At 39.0% G+C, this 14,316-nt stretch overlaps 1 pseudogene; it reads left to right on the top strand.

Moving 5' to 3' along the window:
• The first annotated feature begins 309 nt into the window (after positions 1 to 309).
• LOC119049271 (60S ribosomal protein L7a-like) lies at positions 310 to 1,110 on the top strand (annotated as a pseudogene).
• Positions 1,111 to 14,316: the final 13,206 nt, after the last annotated feature.

The following is a 14,316-nucleotide window of genomic DNA, read 5'->3' as shown; positions in this document are numbered from 1 at the left end:
TATTATTTTGAATGTAGGCATTTCTTATGAGGACTTTGTGTGTGCATTCTGTCATCGCTTTTCCTCCTGCAAATGAATGGTAACTTGTAAACACTGTGAAGGAATCCTGAAATGTGTCCACAAAGACTCTGTCAGCTGTTATGTAAGTGTCTGTGTTCTTACTGAGAGAGGATGGCCTCATGGTCTAGTTATATGAGTTATTACAAATAAACAAACAAACAAATAAATAAATAAATAATTTCTAGGCAAAAGTAGGCTGTTTAGGTGATTTAAAATAAATATTTTGGCTGTCTCCTTCCTCTGCCCAAGATGCCAAAGGGAAGGAAGACCAAGGGGAGGAAGGTTGTGCCAGACCCTGTCATCATGATGAAGCAAGATGCCAAAAACTTAGTGAACCCCCTGTTGGAGGAGAGGTCCAAGAATTTTGGCATCAGACAGGACATCCAGCCCAAACTGGACTCTCATCAACTTCATCAAATGGCCCTGCTGCATCTGGCTGCAGAGGCAAAAGGCCATTCTCTATAAGTGTCTGAAAGTGCTTCCTGCCATTAACCAGTTCACCCAGGCCTTGGACCACCAAACAACTACACAGTTGCTCAAGCTGGTCCACAGGTACCTATCAGAGAAAAAGCAAGGGAAGAAGGAGAGATTGCTGGCCTTGGTGAGAAAAAAGCTGTCAGCAAAGGGGATGTCTCTGACAAGAGGCCACCTGTCCTTTTAGAAGGGACTAACACTGTCACTACCCTGGTGGAGAATAAGAAGCCCCAGCTGGTAACGATGGCACAAAATATGGATCTTATCGAGCTGGCTATCTTCCTGCCTACCCTGTGCTAAAAGACAGGGGTTCCCTACTGCATCATCAAAGGGAAGGCCAGGCTGGGGCCTCTAGTCCATAGGAAGACCTGCACCACCATCACCTTTACACAGGTTAACTCAGAAGAGAAAGGAGCTGTGGCTAAGCTGGTGGAAGCTATACAGACCAATTATAGCAACAAATATAATGAGACCCAACACCAGTGGAGAGACAATTTCCTGAGTCCAAAGTTAGTGGCTCAAATTGCCAAGCTAAAAAAGGTCGAGGCTAAGGAACTGGCTACCAAGTTGGGCTAAGTGTACACTGTGGAGTTTTCTGTACATAAAAATAATAGAAATTCTCCTTCAACCATAAGTAAATAAATACATAAATATTTTAGTTCCAGTACACTAAAATGCTAAATTTTAGATTGTAACACCCCATCACATATCATATAGGAGGACCAGAGGGAATGTTGGCTGTGATCTCATGCCTTCATTTGCTCAAAAATATTTACATTTCTTCAGTGCTTAATGTTATACTCAACATGTATATAGTAGATACTTGGTGGATCTGACTGGACTTGAATTTATTCATCTGTGCATTCTTACATTAATATTTCTCATGCAGCCACATCAGGCAGGACACTGTTAAGTCCAAGGGATATATAAGTTGGTGATGAGTGCAAGTAGCCTCTGCCCTCATGATCCTCAAAATAACTGCTCTATTTAATAGTTTCCTTCCTGAATAAGAGTAGACACTACTCTTAAATATTATAGTGAATTAGTGTTTTTCCAATCTTGGTTGTACTTCAAAAGCACAGAAGATGCTTTAACTTCCTCATGTTGGGGCCCTAACCAAAACTAATTCAATCAAAATCAGTGAGAGTGGCATCTGGACACAGCTGCTTTTCAAAGCTCCTTAGGAGATTGCAAGGCACAGCCTAGACTGTGAATACTAAATGATTCCCCCCACTTTTGATATGTCACTATTATGGGATGAAGTGTGTCCCCAACTGCCTATCCCCCAAATTCATATGTTGACATCCTAATTGGCAGTACCTTAGAACGTGACCTTACTTAGAGAGATGGTCTTCAGGGAGTTAAAAGGAGATCATTACAATGGGCTCTAATCCAATATGACCAGTGTCTTATAAAAAGGGGAAATTGGACTTCCAGTCAAGATGGAAGTGTAGGTCGATATGCTTTGCTTCCTCACACAACTAGAAGAAGGACAACAATAAATTTAAAACAAAAAAAACAACCAGAACTTCCAGAAAATCGAACTGTATAGAAATGCAACAACCAAGGAGTTAAAGAAGAAACATTCATCCAGACTGGTGGGAGGGGTGGAGGTGGGTGGCTGGGGCAGACAAGATGCACAACAAGGTGGCAGACCAGGCAGTCCTATAATCATGTGTGGATAAACCTGGGGAACAACTGGGGAATGAGACAGACCATACAACCCAGGGTTCCAGTGTGGGCAAAATAAAGCCTCAGAACCACTGGCTATAAAAACCTGTGAGGGTTTCAGTAGCAGAAGAAATTTTCAGTCTCACAGGAGAGTATTTTGGAGAGAACATGGAGACCTAGGGTGTGTACAAACCCACCCATCTGGGAATCAGCACCAGAAGGGCCCGATTTGCTTGTGGGTAGCGAAGGTAGTGACTGAAAGTGGAGTGAGAGTTGAGTAAACAACATCACTTCCTCTCTAACCCCTCCCCCACATACAGTTCCACATGATGAAGCAAATTTGGGTTGCCCCTCCCTGATGAATACCTAAGGCTCTGCCCCTTACAATGTAACAGGTATGCCAATACAAAGAAATATGGCCCAAATGAAAAAACAGCAAAACTCCAAAAAAAAGAGAACTAAGTGACAAGGAGGTAGCCAACTTACCGTGTGCAGAGTTCAAAACACTAGTAATCAGAATGCTCACAGAATTGGTTGAGTACAGACACAAAACAGAGGAAGAAGTGAAGGCTATGCAAAGTGAAATAAAAGAAAATATGTAGAAAACCAAAAGTGAAGGGAAGTAAAACATGACTTAAATCAACGATTTGGACCAGAAGGAGGAAATGAACATTCAATCAGAACAAAATAAAGAAAAAAGAATTCAAAAAAAAAAAATGAGGAGTGGTGTAGGAACCTCCAGGACAACCTTAAACCTTTCAACATCTGATTTATAGGGGTACCAGAAGGAGAATAGGAGCAAGAAATTGTACACTTATTTGAAAAACTTCCCCAGTCTGGTGAAGGAAATAGTCTTCCAGGAAGTTGAGGAATCCTGGAGAGACCTAAAGAAGTTGTACCCAAGGAGGAACACAATAAGGCACAGTATAATTATGTTACCCAAGATTAAAGATAAGGAGAGAATCTTAAAAGCAGCAAGAGAAAAGGAGACAGTTACCTGCAAAGGAGTTCCCATCAGACTGATTTCTCAAAAGAAACCTTACAGGCAAAGAGGGGCTGAAAAGAAGTATTCAAAGTCGTGACAAGCAATGACCTACATCCAAGATTACTCTATCCAGAAAAGCTTTCATTTAGAATGGAGGGCAGATAAAGTGGTTCCCAGATAAGGCTAAGTTAAAGGAGTTCATCATCACCAAGTCCTTTTTACATGAAATGTTAAAGGGACTTATCTAAGAAAAACAAGGATATCAAAACTATGAATAGTAAAGTGACAACAAACTCACAACTGACCCTAAAAAACAAAAACAACTAAGAACAGGAACAGAATCACAGAAATGAAGACACGTGGAGGGTTTTCAGCAGGAAGGAGTTGGGGTGATAATGGGGGAGAAGGTACAGGGAATAGAAATGTAATTGATAGGTAAAATAGACAGGGGGGATGTTAAGAATACTACTGAAAGTGAACAAACCAAAGAACTAATATGTACAACCCATGGTCATAAACTAAGGTTGGAGGATGCTGGTGGGAGGGATGGTGCAGGGCAGAGGGGAAGAAAGGGGGGGGAATGGTATGACTATAATAGCATAATCAAATAAAATATACTTTAAAAAGGGGGAAAATTGGAGACAGACATCCCCATAAGGAAACACAATCTGAAGAGGAAGGCAGAGATTGGGTGTTGCTTTTACAAGCCTTGGTATGTCCACTATGCCAGTCAGTTACCAGAAGAGAGGCTTAGAGATGATTCTCTGTCACTACCCTCAAGAGGGAGGTCAACTTGTTGTCACCTTGACTTGGATGTGCAGCCTTTGGAACTGTGAGACAATATATTGCTGCTGCTTACACCACCCAGTCTGTGGTACTTGGTTATGGTTGCCCTAGTGATCCCCACACAGCATGGTTCATCATCTTTATAACTGCAATTTTTTGAAGAGCTACCAACATTTTTCAGTTTCCTTATATCTTCTTTCCATCCCGGAAATGGGCCAGCCTCTAAATCCACATGAGAAACGGCATCCCTGCTCTTTTCCAAGGTAGGTTATCTTTATTAATAGAGTCATACTGTTGACATATACATGACAGGCTCACCTGGAGCCAGAAACTTACAGCCTGATTCCATGATGAATCATCCATGCACAGTAGTCCCACTTGCCTAGCAAAGCTTGAGCAGACAGTTGCTGCTGCTGGCAGATCCAGAAACAACTTGGACACACTTGTTTCAGTGGCCCCTTAGGTTCTGCATCATCTATTGATTTTCTCTGACAACATTCATATCCTGCCTCTTTAAGTATTGTTTTAGAAAATGCAATTTATAGTTACTTTTGATATAAAAAGCTTAGAGATTCAGTGAAGTGCATTATTAACTGTATAATCAGCCACTGTTTCAGGTGCACAATACGAGGAGCAGCATGCTTGGCCCACTTTCCCCCTGGATTTCTGACTAGTGGTAGCACCCTCAGTTGCAGAGCTGTTCTCACAATGCAGGCTTTCCAAACTCCCAATCATTGGACCCAAATTCGAATTAACTTCCCTTTAGTGTCAGGGATTTCTGGGATGAAACGGGCTCTTTAAAGACAATACTTTAAGTCATAAATTTCTGCTTATCAGATTTGAATCCAGGCAACAGATAGCTTCCAAAGCTCACAATGATGCTAATTTTATTTTTGAGCCAAGGGTCAAAATGGCCATTACAGCAGGCTGGCTTTACTGGGGGCACAGGAAAGAGTCTGTTGCTACATCACTTGAATTATTTACAGCAAGGTTTTTTTGTGTCTGACTAACTGCATGTTAAAAAGGAAGAAAATGCTCACCACTCAACAGATAACAGACCTTCTGATTATGGTGCACAAGGGCCTACAGCACCTTTTCAGAACCTGCTTCTTGGACCTCCACTTCAGCTATCCGCCCCAAGTTCATTACCCTCCTGCATCTGACCTGATGACACCCAGCCATGGCAGCCTGATTCCACATCACAACCTTTATATTTATTGGTATAAGGCTGTTCCCTCACATTTTCCCCTTTTCTTTCTTCTCAATGTTCAGGTCTCTGATTAAATGTTACCAAAGTAGAGAAACCTTTGCGAAGGTCTTCTCCCTGCCTCTGCTCACCTTATTCATGCTCCACCCATTTCTCCTGCTTTGTTTTTTATCCAGCACTGACCTCTTTGTATGTGCAATTATCATTTATTTCAGTTTTATTTATTCATTTTTTATTGATTATGCCATTACAGTTATTCTATTCCCCCTTCATTCCCCTCCACCCTACCCCCCGTTCCCACCATTACCTCCCCTTTAGTTTATGACCATGTGTCTCAAGTTCTTTAGATTCTATATTTCTCATACTACTCTTGCCCCCCATCTATTTTCTATCTACCGTCTATGCTACTTATTTTCTGTACCTTCTCCCCCCTTCTCCTCCTCCCACTCCCCTGTTGCTAACCCTCCACGTGATCTTCATTTCTATGTTTCCACTCCTGATCTAGCTGTCCTTTTAGTTTCCTTTTGTTTTAAGTGTGGTTGTTAATAACTGTGAGTTTGCTGTCCTTTCACTGTTCATCATTTTTTAACTTCTTTTTCTTAGGTAAGTCCCTTTAACATTTCATATAATAAGGGCTTGGTGATGATGAACTCCTTGAATTTGAACTTATCTGAGAAGCACTTTATTTGTCCTTCCATTTTAAATGAAAGTTTTGCTGGATAGAGCAATCTTGGTTGTAGGTCTTCGGATTTCATGACTTGGAATACCTCTTTCCAGCCCCTTTTTGCCTGGAAGGTCTCTTTTGAGAAATCCGCTGACAGTCTGATGGGAACTCCTTTGTAGGTGACTGTCCCCTTATCTCTTGCTGCTTCTAGGATTCTCTCCTTCATTTTAATCTTGGCTAATGTAATGATGATGTGCCTTGGTGTGTTTCTTCTTGGGTCCAACTTCTTTGGGACCCAAGCTTCTTGGGTCCCAAGCTTCTCTGAGCTTCCTGGATTTCCTGGAAGTTTATTTCCTTTGCCAGATTGGGGAAATTCTCCTTCATTATTTGTTCAAATAAGTTTTCCACTGGTGGCTGTTCCTTTCCCCCTTCTGGTACCCCTATAATTCGGATGTTGGAGCATCCTGGTACCCCTATAATTCGGATGTTCGGATCCTGGAGGTACAGGACATCTTTAAAGATGTCTCCTCATTTTTTTAAATTCTTGCTTCTTCACTCTTTTCTGTTTGGCCATTATTTGCTTTCTTCTGGTCCACTCCATTGATTTGAGTCCCAGTTTCCTTTTCATCGCTATTGGTTTCCTGTGCAATTCCATTCATTTCAATTAGTTTCACCTTCATATGTTTCTCTAATTTGTGGCTATAATCAACCAGTTCTGTGAGGATCCTGATCACCAGTGTTTTAAACTGTGCGTCTGAGAGTTTTGCTATTTCTTCATTGCTTAGATTTATAGGCTCTGGGGCTTTGAGATCTTTTTGAGCCATTTTTGTTCTGTTCACGCCCGTTAAGTACGAGGAGCATGGCCTTGGACTCCCAGGTCGCTGGGTTGTGATGCTGTATGTGGAGGCGGGGTCAGAGCATGGAAATGGCGGCGCCCTCTGCTGCCATTCGGCACTGGGGCCTGCTGGGGCCCATCTCACTGCCCACTCTGTCGCCTGTCTACCTGTGCAGGAATGCGCAACCACAGTCAACCTGCTGCCCAGTTCCCTCACTGTTTCCCTGAGGTCGCTCGCTGGGTCTCTCACTAGGTCCAAACCTGCGCCTGGATTCTGCGCACCTGAGTCTGTCTGAGGGAGTTTTCCTGTGCTACCCCGCTCCGCCAGCTGCTGGTTTCGCCCCTCTTACCGGTCAGGCTGAAGAATTTGTTGTTAACAGACTTCCAAAAAGTTCAATATTCTGTGTTCTGGCTATGTTTTCTGTTGCTAAAATTTAGTTGTCTCTAAACTAGGTTGTGTGAGAAAGCACAGTGTCTCCACCTATGTTGGAGACACCTCCTCCATCTTGGCGGAAGTCTATTTCACTGTTTTTTAATAGTTGGTCTTTCCCTTCCCTATCTTTAAACACTAGAATAGAGACTCGGTAAAAAAGGGACCTTTGTTAATGCTCAACTCTGTTTTTCTAGTGCCCATGACCTGAACAGAGGTCATACTCCAGAACTAGTTGTTGGATGAATAATTAGATGAAGCAGGACTTCTTGCTGTATAAGGAACTACTCCCAAAGTAAGTAGCTGAAACCAAACCCCATTTGTACTCTTTGTCTGGATATCCTTGGTGGTCAAGTAGTTCTGTTTTCTCCTCCGCAGTGCTTGGCTGGGGTAGCTGTGTGGGCAGTGGGTGGGTCTCTCTCTCCACATATTCTTTCATGCCATATATTTTCATGTCTTCATGCATGGTGGTCTCAGGCCTGAAAATGGGGTCAGCAGAAGTGGCAAAGCTTCTTTAGGCCTAAGCTTTGGAACACTCACAAAGTCACTTTTGCCGGATTCTGCTGGTGAAAGAAAGTTATGAGGCTAGTCAAAATTGAAGTGAGTTGAGAAATAAGCATGGCTTTGGGGTAGGAAGAGTGACAAGGCAGCATTGAGGGGTCATAATTTTGATGATCTGTCAAAGTGCTAAATGATGTATTTTTGTGCAAATCTCCATCTGACCTTTATGTTGCACACTCATACCTCAGGCATTTACACTTCTACAGCCTTTTATAAAACTCCAAACACCATAAACAATCAATGGCACATTGTTTTTGCTGCTACTGTTTCATCTACAGTGCTGTGTTTAGGATGAGCTTTACTTTTATGTTCTCATCAGCAGACATGCAGGGATTCTCAAAAGCCTGAAGTACATCTATTGAAGAAAATAGAAGTGGATTCTAGAATAAATTATATTGATTTTAATTCAAACCTTTAAATTTGTGTGGGGTTTTTATTGCTTTCGCAATGGAAAAATTGATCTGAACAAGGCAGACAGAACAAAAATAGATTGCTTTTATTGAATTCATGGTGACCTGATTAAATAACATAGTTGTTACCAAAAAAATAATATTACTTCCTCTTTCATTACAGATTCTTTTTGCCTTCAAAAATTTATCGGCTTAATATAGTAAGTAAAGAAGATGATTAATTTCATTTAGCATTGTACAGAATGGTTTGGGGGCAGTGAAAAAAACACATTTCTTAGAATATTTCCTATTCTTATTATTGAAAAGCTCATTTTAATTAAGAAGTTGCTTCTCACTGTGAGTTACCTTTTATGTTGACTGGGCAACAGTCTGATGGTCAATCACACAATTCACATCAGTACTGACTTAGCTTTTTATTTCCTGAAAAATATGTTAAAATGTGAATTACTACTTAACTTAAAACAAAGCACTCAACTTTGATTTAGAAAATTTCTAGACTGCATAAGGGAATAGAGAAGAAAGTAAAAATCACCTCATCTTCTGAAATTTCATCTTGAATGTTTATAATTAAAATATAATATCTAATGTTTAATTACATTGTGAACTTTCTCTATTTGAACTTAGGAGACATAGATTTGAGTACATTTTTTTGATAATTTCTTCACTATCCAAATTGCTACCACCAAATAGGTTTTGGATAACAGAGAATCCCTGTTATCTAAATTTGTGGTGCTAGCTCCCCAAAACCGAGAATACATTAGGAGAGCATGGCATACTTGTGATCAGGTTATCTATGCTCTTTAAAGAAATTGGGATCCTACTGATCTGTGCTCTATACTGTTTGTAAGTTACTTTTTTTAAAAAATGAAAAGTATATTGTGAAGGGAAGATGCCAGCAGGGGAGCATGATTTGTCACTCTCTTAAATTCCCCACAAAAAAAAACAACAACAAAAAAACAGAAAAAATAGACAGCAAAACCAAAGCTCTCAGCGAGTATTTAGCACAAAAACATGACACCTAGTGTCTTCACAAACCCTACATGCAGGCCATAGTAGAAATGCATGTACATAAGTAGTAAACACGGTATGATAAATGCTCTGTTCTGACCACTGTTGGGGTGAGGTAGGGAGCAGGGGTTCCTGTAAAGAATTTGGCAGACCATCAAAGAGTATTTATGAAGAAAACTCACATCAGCTACTAAGGGGCAACCTTCATATCTAGAGTTCTTTATTCAGTACCACTGCCTTCTATTTTTAGTTTACTCATTCAAACATTTTTTTCTCTTGGCAAGCTTTGCTGATGGTGCTGGCTATGTGTATCTAAAATTGTGAAGTTCCGAGTTGCTATCTAATTTTGTAAGAAGAGCTACAGTTCTTTCAAGAGAAAAGATGATCTTGTTGTTCATCTACATCAAGGTGGGTAATAATGACTACTGAAATCTAATCCTTAATTAGAATTAGATTCATTGTCTCTCTCCAGCTATAGTTTTATTTTCCTTTATCTTTTCCAGCTTTGAGACATAATTGACATATACCACTGTATATGTATAAGGTGTTCAGTGTGTTGATTTGATACTTATATGTTTCAAAGTGATGACCCCCACAGCTTTTCACTACCTCCTCTACTACCTCACATAATTACCATTTCTCTTAATGTGTTAGTTGTGATAACTTGTAAGATTTACCCTCTTTACAACTTTCAAGTATATAATACAGTATTAGCTATAATCATCAAGTTGTTCATTAGGTCCCTAGAACTTAGTGTTAGAACTGGAAGTTTGTACCCCTAAGTAGCTTTATTTTTAAACAATGTTTTGCAACAAAGGACACTGTACACACAAATAAATGTGAGTTTCAGATGTTAAAATGTAGATTTAGAAGGTTGCTAAATCCATTATTATTATGCTTTTGCCCTTGATGTGCTCCAACCTAGGTTAGAGTTTAAGAAATTACAAAACAATTATAAACCTGTGTACTTTTTATATAATACAAGTAATGCATGTTAATTAAAAATAACTATAACATATTTATTAAGAAAGAAGCAGAGATTACATGTGCTTCCAACTTTTATCAAAGATTGCTATTTAATGTTTTATTATATAGTCTTCTAAACATTTTTTCTATGCAAATATATTCATTTCCCAAAATTATATCATGACGTAGAAATTTTTTTGTAACCTGGCTTTTTCTCTTTAACAATTTCAATAAAAAAATTCTCTTCTTTGTTTTAAATGGCTTTATAGCATTTAATTGTATGGATGTACCATAAAAAGTAACTGATCACCAATTATTCTTAGACATTATGATTGCAATATTTTCTTTGATAAAAATGCTATAATGAAAACAATCACATATATTTTGGCTAACTTATCCAGTTGCTTAATGAAACATATTTAATGGGTATGAAATCTATGGAATAAAAAATATGCATTTTAATGTTTTTAATCAAATTTTCCTTTAAACCCTACCATTTTATACCTTACTACTACTGTGTGGTGATACCCCATTACTCACTTATTTTGGAAATAATAGATTTTTTCTATTAATTAATTAATTAATTAATTATTTTATTTGATTGTTGTTAAAGTACAGTTTTCTGTTTTTTACTTCCATCCCAGCCCACCCACCACTTGCTCCCCACCTCCCTCCCATTTCTACCCTGCTTAGTTCTTTTCCATGTGCCCTTTATACTAGTGTCTGTAAATCCTTCCCCTTTATCCCTGGAATTCCCTCCCCTCTCCCCTCTTCTCACTGTCAACCTGTTCTCTATTTCAGTGTCTTTGGTTATATTTTGCTTGCTTGTTTGTTTTGTTCTTTAGGTTCCTGTTAAAGATGAGATCATATGGTATTTGTCTTTCACGGGCCTAGCTTATTTGACTCAGCATAATGCTTTCCAGTTCCATCCATGCTGTTGCAAAAGGTAGGAGCTCCTTCTTTCTTTCTGCTGCATAGAATTCCATTATGTAAACGTACCATAGTTTCTTGAGCCATTCATTTATTGATGGGCACCTATGTTGCTTCCAACTCTTGGCTATTGTAAATAGTGCTACTATGAACATTGTGGTGCATAGGTTCTTTTGCATCGGTGTTTTAGGATTCTTAGGATATAATCCTAGCAGTGGAATTGCTGGGTCAAAAGGTAGATCTATTTTTACTTTTCTGAGAAATTTCTATAATGTTTTCCATAGTGGTTGTACCAGTCTGCAATCCCACCAATAGTGAACTAGGGTTTTCTTTTCCCCACAACATCTCCACTACTTGTTTCTTGCTTTGTTTATGATGGTCATTCTGACCAGTATGAAGTGGTATCTCGTTGTGGTTTTACTTTACATCTCTCTGGTAGCTAGCGCTATTGACCATCTTTTCATGTGTCTCTGGATCCTCTGTATGTCCTTCTTGGAAAAGTATCTGTTCAAGTCCTTTGCCCATTTTTTAATTGGGTTACTTGTCTTCATAGAGTGGAGTTGTGTAAGTTCTTTATATATTTTGGAGATTAAACCCTTGTCTGAAGTATCATTGGCAAATATGTTTTCCCATACAGTTGGTTGTCTTTTTATTTTACTACTGTTTTCTTTAGCCACGCAGAAGCTTTTTATTTTGATGAGATTTCATTTGTTAATTCTTTCCTTTATGTCCCTTGCTCTAGGGGACATATCAAGAAAAATGTTGCTGCATGACATATCTGAGATTTTCCTGCCTATGTTCTCCTCTAGGACTTCAATGGTGTCATGGCTTATACTTAAGTCTTTTATCCACATTGAATTTATTTTGGTGTATGGTGTAGGTTGGTGCTCGAGTTTCACTTTTTGCATGTAGCTGTCCAGATCTCCCAGCACCATTTGTTGAAGAGGCTATCTTTACTCCATTTTATGTTGCTGTCCCCTTTGTCGAATATTAATTGCCTGTAGAAAATTGGGTTTATTTCTGGGTGCTCTGTTCTGTTCCATTGGTCTATATGCCTGTTTTTATGCCAGTACCAGGCTGTTTTGATTACAGTGGCCTTGTAATACAGTTTGATATCAGGTATTCTGATCCCTCCTACTTTGTTCTTCTTTCTCAAAATTGCAGCTGCTATTCTGGGTTGTTTATGGTTCCATATAAATTTTTGAAGTGTTTGTTCTATGTCTGTGAAATATGTCATTGGTACTTTAATAGGTATTGCATTGAATCTGTAAATTGCTTTGAGTAGTATGGACATTTTGATGATGTTAATTCTTCTAATCCATGAACGAGGTATATGTTTCCATTTGTTTGTGTCTTCCTTGATTTCTTTCTTCAGTGTTGTGTAGTTTTCTGAGTATAGGTCTTTACCTCCTTGGTTAGGTTTATTCCCAGATGTTTTATTTTTTTTTTAAAATTTTATTTAGTTATTTTCCAAGTACAGTATTTTTGTCTATTTTTCCCATCCCAGCCTCCCCCGCCCCTTGCTCCCCACCTCCCTCCCATTTCCACCCCCCCTTAGTTCTCGTCCCTGTGTCCTTCCTATTTGTTCCTCCAAATCCTTCCCCCCTTTTTTCCCTTAACTTCCCTTCCTTCTCCCCTCTGGTCACTATCCCCTTGTTCTCTATTTCAGTGTCTTTGTTTTTTTTTTCTGCTTGCTTGTTTGTTTTGTTGTTTAGCTTCCCGTTAAAGGTGAGATTGTATGGTATTTGTCTTTCAACACCTGGCCTATTTCACTCAGCATAATGCTTTCCAGTTCCATCCATGCTGTTGCAAAAGGTAGTAGCTCCTTCTTTCTCTCTGCTGCATAGAATTCCATTGTGTATATGTACCACAATTTTTTGATCCATTCATTTACTGATGGGCACCTAGGTTGCTTCCAACTCTTGGCTATTGTAAATTGTGCTGCTATGAACATTGTGGTGCATAGGTTCTTTGATATTGATGTTTTAGGATTCTTAGGATATAATCCTAGCAGTGGAATTGCTGGGTCAAAAGGCAGGTCGATTTTTATTTTTCTGAGAAAATTCCATACTGTTTTCCATAATGGTTGTACCAGTCTGCACTCCCACCAACAGTGAACTAAGGACCCCTTTTCCCCACAACCTCTCCAACATTTGTTGTTTGTTGCTTTGTCTATTATAGCCATCCTGATTGGTGTAAAGTGGTATCTCATTGTGGTTTTAATTTGCATCTCTCTGATAGCTAACAATATTGAGCATCTCTTCATGTGTCTCTGAATGTTCTGTATGTCCTCCTTGGAGAAGTGTTTGTTCAAGTCCTTTTCCCATTTTTTAATTGGGTTGGGTGTCTTCTTAGAGTGGAGTCATGTAAGTTCTTTGTATATTTTGGAGATTAAACCTTTGTCTGAGGTATCATTGGCAAATATGTTTTCCCATACAGTTGGTTGTCTTGCTAATTTAATACTGTTTTCTTCAGCCACACAGAAGCTTTTTATTTTGATGAGATCCCATTTGTTCATTCTTTCCTTTATATTCCTTGCTCTAGGGGACATATCAGTAAAGAAGTTGCTGCATGAAATATCTGAGATTTTCTTGCCAATGTTCTCCTCCAGGACTTTAATGGTGTCACAACTTACATTTAAGTCTTTTATCCACCTTGAATTTATTTTGGTGTATGGTGTAAGTCTGTGCTCAAGTTTCATTTTTTTGCATGTAGCTGTCCAGTTCTCCCAACACCATTTGTTGAAGAGGCTATCTTTACTCCATTTTATGTTACTGCCCCCTTTGTCGAATATTAATTGACTGTAGAGAGTTGGGTTGATTTCTGGGCTCTCTGTTCTGTTCCATTGGTCTATGTGCCTGTTTTTATGCCAGTACTAGGCTGTTTTGATTACAGTGGCCTTGTAATACAGTTTGATATCAGGTATTGTGATCCCCCCCTACTTTGTTCTTCTTTCTCAAAAGAGCAGCTGCTATTTGGGCTCATTTATGGTTCCATATAAATTTTTGAAGTGTTTGTTCTATGTCTGTGAAATATGCCATTGGTACTTTAATAGGTATTGCATTGAATCTGTATATTGCTTTGGGCAGTATGAACATTTTGATGATGTTAATTCTTCTAATCCATGAACAAGGTATATGTTTCCATTTGTGTCTTCCTTGATTTCATTCTTCAGGGCTGTGTAGTTTTCTGCATACAGGTTTTTTACCTCCTTAGTTAGGTTTATTCCCAGATATTTTATTTTTCTTTTTGCTATATCGAATGGGATTTTTTCTTTATTTCTGCTTCTGCTGATTCACTGTTGGTATACAAAAATGCCTTTGATTTCT

This window comes from Artibeus jamaicensis, unplaced genomic scaffold (assembly GCF_021234435.1).
Source record: "Artibeus jamaicensis isolate MK-2021 breed Jamaican fruit bat unplaced genomic scaffold, CSHL_Jam_final contig_1157, whole genome shotgun sequence".
Lineage (NCBI taxonomy): Eukaryota > Metazoa > Chordata > Mammalia > Chiroptera > Phyllostomidae > Artibeus > Artibeus jamaicensis.
Note: the sequence above shows the minus strand (reverse complement) of the source record. Positions and strands in the feature narration are given on the sequence as shown.